Raw genomic sequence first — 13,879 nt, 5'->3', positions numbered from 1 at the left:
GGGAGAATTATTTTTACAGCTTAAAAAAGAAAAATACTTTAAAATAAACAAATGCACTAGAAAAGGCAGCTGACATGACATTTCTTTAAACTTCAGGTACGATTATTTAACAAAATTGTTATAATTATAAATTATTCATATACTTTTGGGTTTGGGTGTTTTGCGGGGGCTTTTAAGCAAATTCACTTTGAAAATTCATCCTCAATCTTGCATACTAAAAGGAAGAGAGGGGGAAAATGGAAATGTGGATGTAGAAAAGACTGTTCTGAAATACGCCTGTCTAGTAATGAAAAAAAATATTAATGAAAAAATTCACATACTTTACTGTACTATGCCAAATCATGCAAGATTACAGAACAGGATTTGTGCCTTACGTAATTAGGTGTAAATTAAGCTGTTGATGTTGACCAGCCTACCATTATTCACTCAGCAATGTTTGTATTTTTTAGAACAATTCAAGTGTTGTATAACAAAAAGTCTACTTACTTGAAGTCATGAAGCAAAATATTTTTGATTCTTTCACCTTTTAATGATATAGCCTGTCATTTCTTAAGAATGGAAACAATACAAGAAACACAAATGTAAAGTTTTTTCCAAGATGTTGTCTTTTTATTTCAGTCCTTCAATAAAGAACATCTTTGTACATAGATGGTGGTAAATTTTGCTCATGAAATATGACAGGAATACTTTTTCCAGGTTTGGTGGGTTTTTTGGGTTTTTTTTTGTTTGTTTGTTTGTTTTTGTTTTTGTTTTGTTTTGGGTTTTTTTTCTGTATGTCTCTCCAAGTGCTAAGTATTAATGTAGACTTCAGGTAGAAGAAAGCACACCAGGAGCTTTAAGCAACCTTTTTTTGTAACAAGACATTAATTTTGGTATGGGCTAAAAAAACATTCAATAATGATAAACTATTTGAAATCTTGGTTCTAACATTGTTTATACTCATTAACACTCATTTTAGCACAGCTGACTACGACTCACTCAAAAAGCTAAAAACCCTACACTTTTCATTCTTTGACTGAATGATATTCCCCTTTACAATTTCAAGTGTGAAAGCATTTTTACAAAGAAGAGAAAAAACTGTCATCTTTCTCCATGAATCTTGATATGATTATTTGTTCACAGTGACAGTATTGATTCATTTGGTTTTTGTTTTTTGGGTTTCTCTTTTCTAACTGTCAGCATAAAAAAAAATGAAGTATGTGCTTGCTTCTCTACTCTAAATGGATTTGAAGTTGGAACTTGCTTGTTGTGTTACAAGGAAATAATACTTAAAATTATAAATAAATCTAGGGATGTTTGTTGAAAAGGGAAGTTTGTGTAAATTAAATAATGCAAGGGAAGTCTTTCCTCATAAGCATCTTAAAAAGTACTATTTAAGTTCATATTCACTGATCTTCAATTCTTTCATCTGGCAGGCAGAAAAAAAAGAAGAAGTGTGTGGTGAGTGATAACAACTCTTCTTTCAAAATCTTTCAGTACACCATCAATACTCAAGCACATGTATGCTCATACTGTGGCTGTTAGTTTTGCATTATTGGGTTCCACTGCTGTCAGTAGAGTTAAATTGACCAGAACTTCATTAATTCCAACCCAAGCTACAGCAAAAATCCAGCTCTACACTACTTGAACAATTCTTGAAAGAGAGTTGGCAGGCATTGAGGGGAGTTAGAACACTGCAGTCTCTGAATTTCTTTTAGGGTTTGGGTTAACATTCGAACAAACGGATCACACACTGCCATCCAGCAGGTACCTGGTTCGAGAGACCAGATCATCAAAATCCAAAATATTTTCGTTGTGAACTTTAATTGCAAGGCAAGTAGTTGACATCTGCTTCCCGCCCGGGAGCCATAAATTAACCTTGGCAACTTCACAGATAAGGCTTGCTCTGTTAACTCCCGTGATTTTAACTCTTTCTGATCTGAGTCATGCACCCAGCTTCTTTGCATCCTGACATGTTAATATTGCTTGCTGTGCTCCCCTTTCTATTAGGAATGTTTATTGTTGACAAGAACCTACTGAAATCCAAATGTTTGGGCCATTATTATGTCTGCATTGGGCTTCAGGACCATTATTATGCCCTACATTATGTCTGCAGGATTCCACTGGCTGGATTTCAATATCACCTGATTTATGACCACAATGTTTTTGCAAATCAGCCACATGAATTAGAATCTGTACAATGCTGGTGAATTGGAAGCTTGTTTAAGCATTATCTCTACCTTTTCTTCCTTTTATTTCCCCTCCTTTTCTTCTATAACTGTTTCTTGAAATGCTCAATATTCAATGGCAGCAGTAATTCAGCTGTTTTTTCAGACTTCATCCTTTCACTCCCTGAGAAAATATAAAAAATTAGCAAAAGGCTTGTGTTAACATAAATAATGGTCTTTGACATTTGACTTCCTGTCAGATGTTGCAGCAAATAAAAATCCTTCAGCTAACAAAGATGTCCCCATATTGTGGTCCAAAATTTTGACAGCATGATCACGTTAGTGGTCCAGTATTCTGGACTCTGCATCCAACATCTACAGTGCATTTTCCAGAGAAATGTTAAAGTTTAACCTTTTGCATTTGATTTTTCATTTATGTGTGTAGCATTTTTCACTTGTTTTTGCTTTTTCGTATTAGTGATTTCAAAGAGTTTTGGAAATTTGTTAAAATCAGTTTCAACTGCAATATTTCTTTCTAAATTCTTACAACTACTTCCAATGCAAATTACCTAGGTAGACAGACAGATAGATAGAGATAGAGATAGAGAGACAGGTAGAGATAGAGATCAATATAGTTGATATAGATGGAGATACAAATAGATATAGATACAAATGATATAGATATAAATATAGGTAGAGTTACAGGTGTAGATATAGATATAGATATACGTAGCTACATATATATATATATATGACAAGCACATATTTTCTTCTATCATCTATCATCACTAACCAGAACTATACTCTGTGTGCATTTGTATGGGACTAATGAATGCTACTCAGTTGTTCATGAAACTGGGCTCAGTAATATGGATTTTATGATAGGTACCTTTGTTCCGTGTTTCCCAAATTCACTTCACACAAAGATTAATGTTTCTATATTTCTATAGAGATATTAAACTGTTCAAAAAACTGAAATATTTCTATGCCAACCTTTCTCCCTTCCAAAAAGCCTTAACCAAATGAAAAACAAAAAATACTCCTCTAAACCAGAATAGCTACCTGGTGATACAGGGTGATAGGTAGGTGAGCTATTCAGGTGGAAAAATTGAAACAGGAAGAGGATTAGGTCAGGGAAGACAAACAAAGTGAACATATCTAAGTCTATAGGCCATGACAGAATTCTCCTGCAGGTCCTGTGAGAACTAGAACATGCTATTGCAAGGGCTCTCTTGAGAGTCTTTGATTGATAACAGTGACTGGTAAAATGTTCAAAGACTGGAAAGAACAAAATGTGAGCTCAGGAAGGTTAAGATAGAGGACCCAAGGAAAAAGAGACTAGTCAACCTCACTGTGAAGCTGAGAGAGCAGCTAATTCTTAAAACCACTTTTAAGAACATATAGGAGTTCAGAAGCAATCACCAAGGAAAAGCCATGCTTGATCTACCTGATGAATTCCTGTGTGGAAGTAACTGTCTTCTCTGTCTGTTACTGTCTGCTTGGACTTTGTTGAGGTTTGTGAAACTGTCTCCCACAGGATCATAATAGAGAAATTGTTGATGTACAGGATGGATAAATGATGGAAAACTGATGTATGACCAGGCCAGAAGGGTGGTGATCACTGGCAAAGAGTCTTGTTAGAAGGCAGTGACTAGCTGTGTGCACCTTAGTTGACAAATAGAATCCAGCCCTGTTAAATATATCTACTAGCAACCTGGATCATATGGTGGGGTGTACTCCCAGCAAGTCTGCAGACAACACCAAACTGGGAGGAGTAGATGGGTAATAGACCCAAGTGTTGTATCCCTGCCATTCAGAGAGACATTCACAGGCTGAAGAAAGTGACTGACATTAAGAGGTCCTGTGCAGTTCAGCAAATGGAAGAGGGAAGGACCAGCCCTATGTACCATTATATAATGCAGGCTGGCCTGGTGAAAAGCAGCTGCAAAGAAAAATGTCGGGGATTCTGGAGAATATCAGGTGGCACATGAACTGGTTATGTGCCCCTGTCACAAAAAATAAAAATTATATTCTCAGCTACAATAAAAGAAGTATTTTCAACAGGTCTGAGGGACGTCTGGTACTTTCCCTTTATTTAGCACCTGGAGAGCTGTGTCCAGCAGGTCTGGGCTCTTCCTATTGGACGTACCTAAGAAAGTCCAAAGAAAAACCACAGGGATTAAGGGGCTGTAAAACCTCCACTATAAGTAAAGACTGAAAGAGCCCTACTATTTAATCTAGGGAATTAAAGCCTCAGGGCTATATTGTTAATGTTTGTAAATACCTGGAAGGGGTGTGTGGAGAGAAAAAGGCCAGGCTCCTTGCAGTGGTGGTCAGGGACAGGACAAGAGATAATGGGAACACACAGGAGCACAAGATTCTGTTCTGACCACCAGGAAACTCTTGTTTGCTGTGAGGGTTTCTGAAGTAGAAGCTGCTGACAGAGTTGCAGAGTCTCCATCTTCAGCCATAATAAATGTGTAATACTTACATAATAAATGTGTAATACTTAATAAATGTGTAATACGTACACATGGTCTTGGGCAACGGGGTCTATGTGTCCCTGATTGACAAGATAAACACACTTCCCAAGATGAACACAATTCCCAAGATACCCTCCCACATTAGGTTTAACCATTCTGTATAATGCTGTATAATTCTGGCACATAGTTGCAGAGAAACAACTTTTCTTGAATTAGAAAAGCAGATATTGTCAGGTAACTTTAAAATTATCTCTCATGGATAATTGTGGGTATGTAAGCATCTTAGGATACAAAGAATAATCCTGTCCCTAAAACCTGGGATAAACTTGTTTTCTGTTTTCTACACGTAGGTGAAATGCATTAATTCTTCAGTTGCCATTACTACACTAAGGCTGTATTCTGGCTTTGAGGGTTTTGATGTAATTGACTGGTTTCCCTGTAGAAAAAAAAATTATATGATCAAAACAGAAAAAAAAAAAAAAAAACCAAACACTTCCCCACCAAGACCAACAAACCAGGAAAAGAAAAAATAAAAAACTACAAGTGAACAAAAACCCACCCAAAAATCCCAGCAAAAAAAACAAACAAACAAAAACCAACCAACCAACCAAATAAACAAACAAAAAAATAAACACAAAAAACCTCACACACATAAACCCAAATCAAGCAAATCCACAAATAGTAAATGGGTATAGGATTATCATAAATAGTATTTATATGTGATAGGGAAAGTGCTGCTTAATGACATCATTGCTGTGCATTTATATGCCTATCCCTTTTTTTCTGTTTCACTTTGTGCCTGGGGACAAGACTTAATGTGAAGTTTCAGAGACTGATAGCTGTATTCATGCAAAAATTGCATCTTAAACTCTGTCTGACTATTGTATATATTTATTTAAAGTATACTGTTGAGTTCTGAGATTTTCTCCCGGCTCTTTCCAGTTGTTATTTACAGTCTCAAGAGTGCTGATATGTCTTTTTGCAATGCAAAGTGCTACGTCACGTCTTGAACAGGCTTCTTCTTTGCTGGGGTTGTTTAGCCTGGAGAAAAGGAGACTCAGGGGTGACCTTAGCACTCTCTACAACTTCCTGAAATGTGGCTGTAGCCAGGTGGGTGTTGGTCTTTTTCTTCAGGCAGCAATTGACAGAACCAGATGTCATAGTCTCAAGCTGCAACAAGGGAAATATAGGCTGGATATCAGGAATTTTTTTCCTAGAAAGAGTGAAAAAATTGTGGATTGGCCTGCCTGGGGAGGTGGAGTCACCATCCCTGGGTGTGGTTAAAAAAAGTCTGGATGGGCACTTGGTGCCATGATTTAGTTGAGGTGTTAGGGCATGGGTTAGACTGAATGACCTTGAAGGTCTCTTCCAACCTAGTCATTCTGTGAATTCTGTGAATTCTATTAGCAGTCAGACCTAGCTTATTATTTAGGAATAGATCAAATTTAGCTATAAAAAGTTATTAAAAAAATGTCTACATATAAAGTGTGTGTACTCAAATATAACATGCATATGTACCAGTGATTTTTCCTCTTTTTTTCTCTGCTACATTTTGCCATCCCGGAGCTTTGTAATGCTGTCAAACATCATATACCCTAAATGTGAAATATTCCCAGAAGTAGATTACAGTGCTAAATTGTGTCAGTTTAATAAGAAGAAGTTCAACGCAAAGGAGGAAAAATAGAAGATAAAATTGTTTCACTTGTTTGAAAACCAAACTCAAACTGTGTGTATGTCATATTGACATATTAGTAAATAGAAGATGAATGAAAAATGTATGTATGGCACTATAAATTTGTATCCTTCTTTTCAGTTAGTAAAGGTAGGTATTTACTGTCCTTGACAGCTTGCCCTGTCAAGTCTGAGATACACCTAAGGTTTACAGCTATCACAGGAGAGACTTATACATACTGCACAGTATGCATGAATGTGTTGGCGGACCTAACTCTATTTCTGATGGGACAAATGTTTTCTATTCATTGAGTGCCACTCACTGAATGTCAGTAATAAATTCCTTGATGATTTCTCAAGATGAATAAGACTTTCAAAATCAAGGGCATAGAGTCTCAGACTCCAGGCTGTTTATTTATTTACATAATACACACATTTTAGTGAGCCACTGTAAGGACTTGCTACCATTAAAAAGGAAAATATTAATCTAGAAAAAAAGATATTGGATACAGCACGAAGGATGCAAAACAGGGTGTTAAACAAGATAGTTTCAGTAGTACAATGTGGTAGTCAATTATGAAAAAAACCCTGATAATCTTGAAGGCACATTGGTAACTTTTAAAATAATGAGTAATACAAGACTTGGGGAACTTCCAGACTCTACTGGAGCTTTCTACTGGAATTTAATGGGAAAAGTTGCCATGAAGAAAAGTACTCAATACAGGGTCTATTTCAATTATGCTTAACCTATGTCCTCATCTTCTGTCAATTTATCACATCATCACATTTGAAGTTACCATCACACCTTATTATTAGACACTTGCAAGAAATTCAACTAACAAAGTACATAAGTTGTCTTCTATTCAGAGTTTCTTTATTGACTACAATATTCAGGAGAAATACAGTACCTGCAATGCAAACAATAACTGTCTTGAGAGTCTGAGAAAAGTAAAGGGTCACTGCAGGTCTTGCTTAACAGGGAAACATTTAAATGTGTGTTTCAGCAGCATGGCTGTGACTTGTCCTGCACACCTCAGGGCTCCAGAAGCCACTGAACCTACAAAGGCTTCTTGTTGGTACAGACTGCTGTCACTCTTCACCAACTTGGCTACAGAACTGTAACAGTCTGCCACAGCAAGGTTAAATAACAGAAGAAGGTGCTGTCTGTATATAATCACTATATATGATTCTAGGAATATAAAATCCTTTGGAAAATTATGCTGAACAAACAACAAAAGGAAAAGTGAGGATTGACCGTTATGATAATAGAAAGAAAGAAATGCAATGCTGTTTTGAAGACAGTCTTTATCAGCTCTCCATCTGAACTTCAGCATTTACCTGTCATTCCCACACCGACTGTACCCTTACAGCTAAATATCAATATACCTGCTACTGTCACAAACAGCCTTTGGAAACCCAGCCAGTACAGAAATTTTTGTCTCATGTTTACCTCATGGTATCCTTTTTTTAAGTCTTTGAAAGTCTCTTTAGTCACTGGGCATCTATGATCACTGATGTCATTCCCAGAAATACCAATGATTACTGTGTTTAAAAGATGTGAATATTTTTCTCTGAATTCTGGACCAAGTAAAAAACCACCAAACAAACAAACAAACAAAAAAACAAACAAACAAACAAATGTAAAATAGAAAACTGGGAATTATATCAACAAATTAATAGTTTTAGTACTTTGAATCAGATTCCTGAATTACCTAAATGCGTTGAAGTTGTGTTTTTCTACAATATGACATTCCAGAGATTTCACTTTCAGCTTGCAGCAGGTTGACAAGGACTTTTGCAAGATATTTTAACTCTCTTCAATATATGTTTTATTGTAGCAATGCTTGGTACATTTGCTTAGGGCTGAAATTTTCCCACAAATCTCTGCAGTTATTTTCTGCTAAAAGTACAGAGAAGCACTGAAGGAAGAAGAGTTTCATTTAGCCTTCAGAGCACCTTTGTCTATAACTTCACGCAAAATCGCTTTACAGTTTCATTAACACTTCCAATCCCAGTGCTACTGTGTAGCTTCTTCTGGGTTAGACCTTGTTTCAAATCAGAAGAAGGTGGCATATTTCTCTGTGGTATGGGATTGAAGTAGACAAATATAACAAAAAAATCATTTTTGGATATTATTTAGCTACCAGATGCAGTGTTCATGGATAGGTCATTTTGAGCTCAGTCTAATGAACTTGGTGAAAAGTCTTGAATTTTTTCAGGCTGCTTTTTCTCTCAGTTTCACTGACTGTGAATATGGGACAAAGTGCAGAAACCAAGAATCCAAAACATGTCTGTTACTTACTCAATTAACAGCCTCTCATCTCTCTGATTATGCTGCTATTCTACTGCAGCCTTAGGACTGTATTTTGTTCCAAAACACTGTGAATCCAGGGTAGACAGTGTACAGTGAACTACTACATAATATTAAATTGCTTCCTTCACAGTAAACACGAAAAAAAAATCTACCAGAAATATAATTCAGGAATCTTACGTGACTTCACATGTTAGTTGTGCTAAGCCAAAGGTACAAGAAATGCACAAGAATTCACCCAAAGACATGAAACTTGACTGTAAAAGTGGACCGAGTCCTGGAGTGCTCTCATTAATTTTTTCTTAAAATAATTTAAAGGACCTGTTTTGAAATGCTGATGGTAAGAACTGGTCAGAGTAGCTTTGGTAAAACTTTTTTTGATGCTGAAATATAGCTTTTAGATTTATCATATAGGCAGAAAAATTTTCAAAGTCTGACAATAATTTTTTAGTGGCTCCAGTCATATAATGAATATTTAAATATCTGTAGTGGAAAGAGGTTATCAAAAAAGCTACATGGTTTAGGAGCATCTTATAAAAAAACACAACTTCTTCTGTCACAGTGGATCTAACAGCCTGTATGGTAATTGATGCAAATGTGCTCAGTGTTGAATGCAAACGGTACCACCAGCTTGATTTGCAATAACAATAGGTGCGAGATGTAGTGTGCAGTACAACAACAAAGCTTGTTCATCAGATCTCCCACAGAGTTTTAAGAGCAAAAAGCAGTAAAAGGTAGTCCTATATAATTTTAAGAACATATTATTGATTAATAGATTATTTTTCTCTGCTAGAGCTGCAGGCCACAGTTCAGTTTGATTTTAAGATCAAAGGTTAGGCTAGAGACTGATAGGCTACCACAAGTTTTGTCTTTCCCAGAAATGCAAGCAAGAACATAATAGCCCTGACCTTTTGACTCAAACAGCTGAATTCAGATGAGAAGTAACTGATGTGACACAAGTACATTTTTGCTGCATTTATCCTCCTCTTCATCCCAAAACTTCCTAAGGGGTCACATTCCCTGAATGCTACAAAAGTGAGCAAAGATGATAAAAATATTCTCTAGAAATCCTGAAGTTTTGTTTTTTTTTCCAATGTGATTCAAGCCCAGGAAGAATTTGCTTCTTGCTTCTAGTCCAAACTTTGTCTAGTTTGAAGAAAAGGATGTTGAGGGTTGATCTCATTACTCTCTACAGGTGTCTGAGTAGAGGACATAGAGAGGTAGATGCCAAACTCTTTTCCCTGAGATCTAGTAATAGGATGCATGGGAATGGGTCAAGGCTGTATCCAGGAAGGTTTTTGACATTAGGAAGCCTGTTTATTTTAATGACAGTGTGATCAAATGCTGGAACAGGACTCCTGGAGTAGTCCTTGATACCCCAGATTGGTAGTGTTTAGTAGGCATTTGGACAATGCTCTTAATAACATGCATTACCTTTTGGTCAGCCCTGAAGTGGTCAGGCAGTTAGACTGGATGATGGTTGACAGATCCTTTCCAAATGAAATATTCTGTTTTAATGTATTTTGTTCTAATATTCTCTGTTCTGTTCTTTTCAGAATTCTACTGAAAATTTCTGTTAACACCTTTCTGCCATAAACATCTGCTAAGAGAATTTCCAAGATCTTAAAACCCATTGGTTCCATTGGTTCCTTGGCATATGCTCCATGTTCTGGTAATCTTTAGTACCAATATTTATGTCTATCCAAGCTTTAAAAATTTTGTAGTAAAATTAATTTGATTAGGTTGCATGTTACAGTAACAATATTCATTCTACACAAGTGGGAAAGGACCTCTTCCAAACACTTTTTTAAACCCTTCTGTAAGTTCAGCTGCTGATGTCAAATTCAGGCTGTTTATTTTGCAAATTTGAATGTGCATATACATTCAGTAAAAATTCCTTGCTATGTCAAGGTTGATATAATGTAGATATATAAGATTGTCTGTTCTGTATACATACGTCCTCCCCCCACAAACATTTATACATTTGTGTGCATATGCACATAAGAAAAGATGAAACAATGTGTACAAATAACTATATTATACATATACATATACATATACATATACATATACATATACATATACATATGCATATACATATATATATATGAGTCAGGTCATAGGTATGTCATCTATTGACTCTGTTTATTTACTTTTTAGACTTTAATTAAGTAAAACTTTAATCTGAATAAACTTAATCTGATGAATGTAATGAAAGAGCCATGACAATATGCTGAAGGACAGACATCAAGATTATGCACATATTTTAGAATTCATTACACTCAAAAATATTAGGTGTACTCTGTACTTTTGTAGGAAGGATTTATTTAAATCAACAACCAGGCTCAGACTGAGAAACTCTCTGCCATGAGTTATAATTTATGATCCTGTTCTATGGTTTTTAACTCATCATAAGCCAGTGTACAGCACAGGTATGGCTGATCAAGTTGGAAATCTTCCTCATTGAAGGTAGATCAGATTCTGGTGGCCAAGCTTGGATCTTCAAATGCTTGCAGACATTGCTGGCTGATTTTACTGTCTATAACCTCACATCAGGGACAAAGTGAGGGGGAAAGGCTGTCTAAGGCAATCTAGAACAGGAGGACTTTTTCCCACAAAAGGTGTGATGGGACTACCACCACGGTTTTCTTTTTTATGGCTCAGTCCTAAAGCTCAAAAAGAGAATTTGCCATCCAGCATAGTTGCGTGAAGCAGCGTTCTTTAATGTTAACTGGTTAAATAAATGGTTAATAAATAATGGGTTAATAAGTCTTTTAAGCTGCTGGGCGTACCTGTTCTGGTGGCATTCACAGTCAGCGTAAAATTAGAAAGATCTGAAATATGAAAGCACTGGATGTCCCAGAGTTTTCAGAACATAGTCAAATCTTTAGAGATGAGACCAATATAACCTGCAGGTTACATGATGGCCCCTGCATGCAGAACTGACCATTCTAGTGCAAGTACACTGATAAATCCTCACAGATCTTACAAGTTACGTGGTTATTTCAGAATTTAGTGCTTCAATTCAAGTTTAGGCCAGTATCTGTTTCAGTATGGTATCACTTGATGCATATACAGTATTGGAGACCAAAAAAATTGTAATCTCATCAAGCTCTTCACATGGAAACTACAGTGAGTGATGTCCTCAAGATTTTCTTAATTATTTCCAGTGCTTTTACAAATCAGACAAGAACTTAAGAATTGTGACAAGAAGCTAACATTTTCTTTACATCGTCTGTCAGAACCACATGGTCATGGATGAACGTAAATAGACAGAAACCCCAAAGAATTTTCAGAGACCTTACTGTACATGTATTAAAGTATTAGATTTAGTTCTCAATTAAGCAAAATGCTTTCACATCCAGGACTCTGTGTCTGAGGTATAGCAACATGTATGAATACTTTACCTGAATTCAGACTGAATAAGAGCAAATCTTCATATCTTAAACCAATTTATTAAAAAGCCAAACAAACAAAAACCAAAAAAATTCAGACAAACCCCAAACACCACAACTGATACTTATCTGTAAAGACAGCAGTCTTTGAAAGGTAAATATTTATGATGCACACACAGATAATAAGATTGAACATTTGACATCTATGTAAGTACAATAACTTTCAGGTTCAGTCTCAGCCAACTTACAAACCAGAAATTTGTCAGCAACTCTGCAGGCATTATCATAATCTGTTCTACACCAATACTGTTAGCTATGTAGGCATTTTGTATCTATTGTATCTGCCCTCTCTGTTTAATGCAGGACACCATAGACAGTTACCAGGCACTTGTGGGTTATCTGGTTTTAAATTGTACTTTTGGATTAGGAGTCCTGCAGCAAAATTATAACAAAAATAGATTAATTGGTTGTTAGAGGTTTTTCTAACAAGAGCAGAAATACTACAGAGAACTTTATTTGTAATGCAGAAAATTAAACTATTTTCCTGACATTTTAAATGGTGGTTCAAAAGACAGTTTAATATATTTCGGTTCCACATTTCTGAGACTTTCAGCACTGATTGTTGCTACAGAGATTATGGATGTGACATGATACAGGTATGCCATAACCCTAATAGAAGTGGTTTTCTGCTAAGTAAGGGAGAGCATTGGATCTTGTCAAAACAATAATATTTCAGAAGAGAATACTCAGGCTCTATAGACAACATCACTCTCTTAGTGTACTGTGGGCAGTACGCTTTCCTGAAGCCTCTGCTAATGAGGGATGCATTTGAAGGCAAAGTGCAATACAATATCCCTTGTATAACAGCCAAATATATTGATGTTGGTATTTTGAGCAGTGCCAGAAGAGGAGAGGCAGGAGTGTTCAAGCTGAAAAGGGAGAAACAGACCTGATTTCTAAGCTGCAGGTTGAAGTTCTCTGTTACAACCAGATTTTCCAAATGCATGGGAGAGGCCACAGTGATAACATAGAAGATTCATTGAAAACTCTGGATAGGATCCACATTTTTAAGGTTATGTAGAGAAATTTTGCTCTCACAGTGCTGACTTTCAAAAAATCTGCTTTTACATCTGATGAATGGCATAATTTTCCATTTATCATCTTTAGAAAAAGGATACTTTAAAATAAATATGAAGGATCATGTATATTTATTTGTACATATTTAGACATTAATTTTTACTGACAAGTACTATCAAGTGCTGTGAATTTCAATTTAAATATTTTAACAATTTTAACAATTTTCTAATTGTTAAAAATTAAAAATTTTCTAATTTTAACAATTAGAGTCTGTTGCTTTCTTTGTCTCAGCTCTGAAAAAAAAAAAGAAAAATATATTTTATATAATTCTTAAAGCTTGTTGGCAAAGAAGAAGTTTCCTTTTAAAATGTACATATATGGACAAAAAATAAAGCTGTCATTCAAAATGTAGTGTTCCACTGTGGGGAGCTGTGAGGATTTCTTTTAATAATGGATGTTTGGGAATGAAATTATGCCAAACAAGGTAAACATTGTATCTGAGAACCAGGTAATGAAAAGACAAAACAAAAAGCAGTCACCCCACTGAAGAGGGATAGAGAACACAGAGCAAGAAGAAGAAAAATGAGAGGGGGAGAGAGAGGGGAGGGGAGGGGAGGGGAGGAGAGAGAGAGAGAGGAGACAGAAGGAAAAGAAGGTGTTAGCACCGGGAGTGCTGTCAGTGTTCTGAGGCAGAGCTATGGATACTGCCTGCCTGTGGACAGCTCCTGCATCCCCCAGACACGAGGTGAGGAGGAATCGGGAGGAGGTCCAGAAGCCTGGACAGGGCCGTGGTGA

Source organism: Passer domesticus, chromosome Z, assembly GCF_036417665.1.
Source record: "Passer domesticus isolate bPasDom1 chromosome Z, bPasDom1.hap1, whole genome shotgun sequence".
NCBI classification, from domain to species: Eukaryota; Metazoa; Chordata; class Aves; order Passeriformes; family Passeridae; genus Passer; species Passer domesticus.
Note: the sequence above shows the minus strand (reverse complement) of the source record.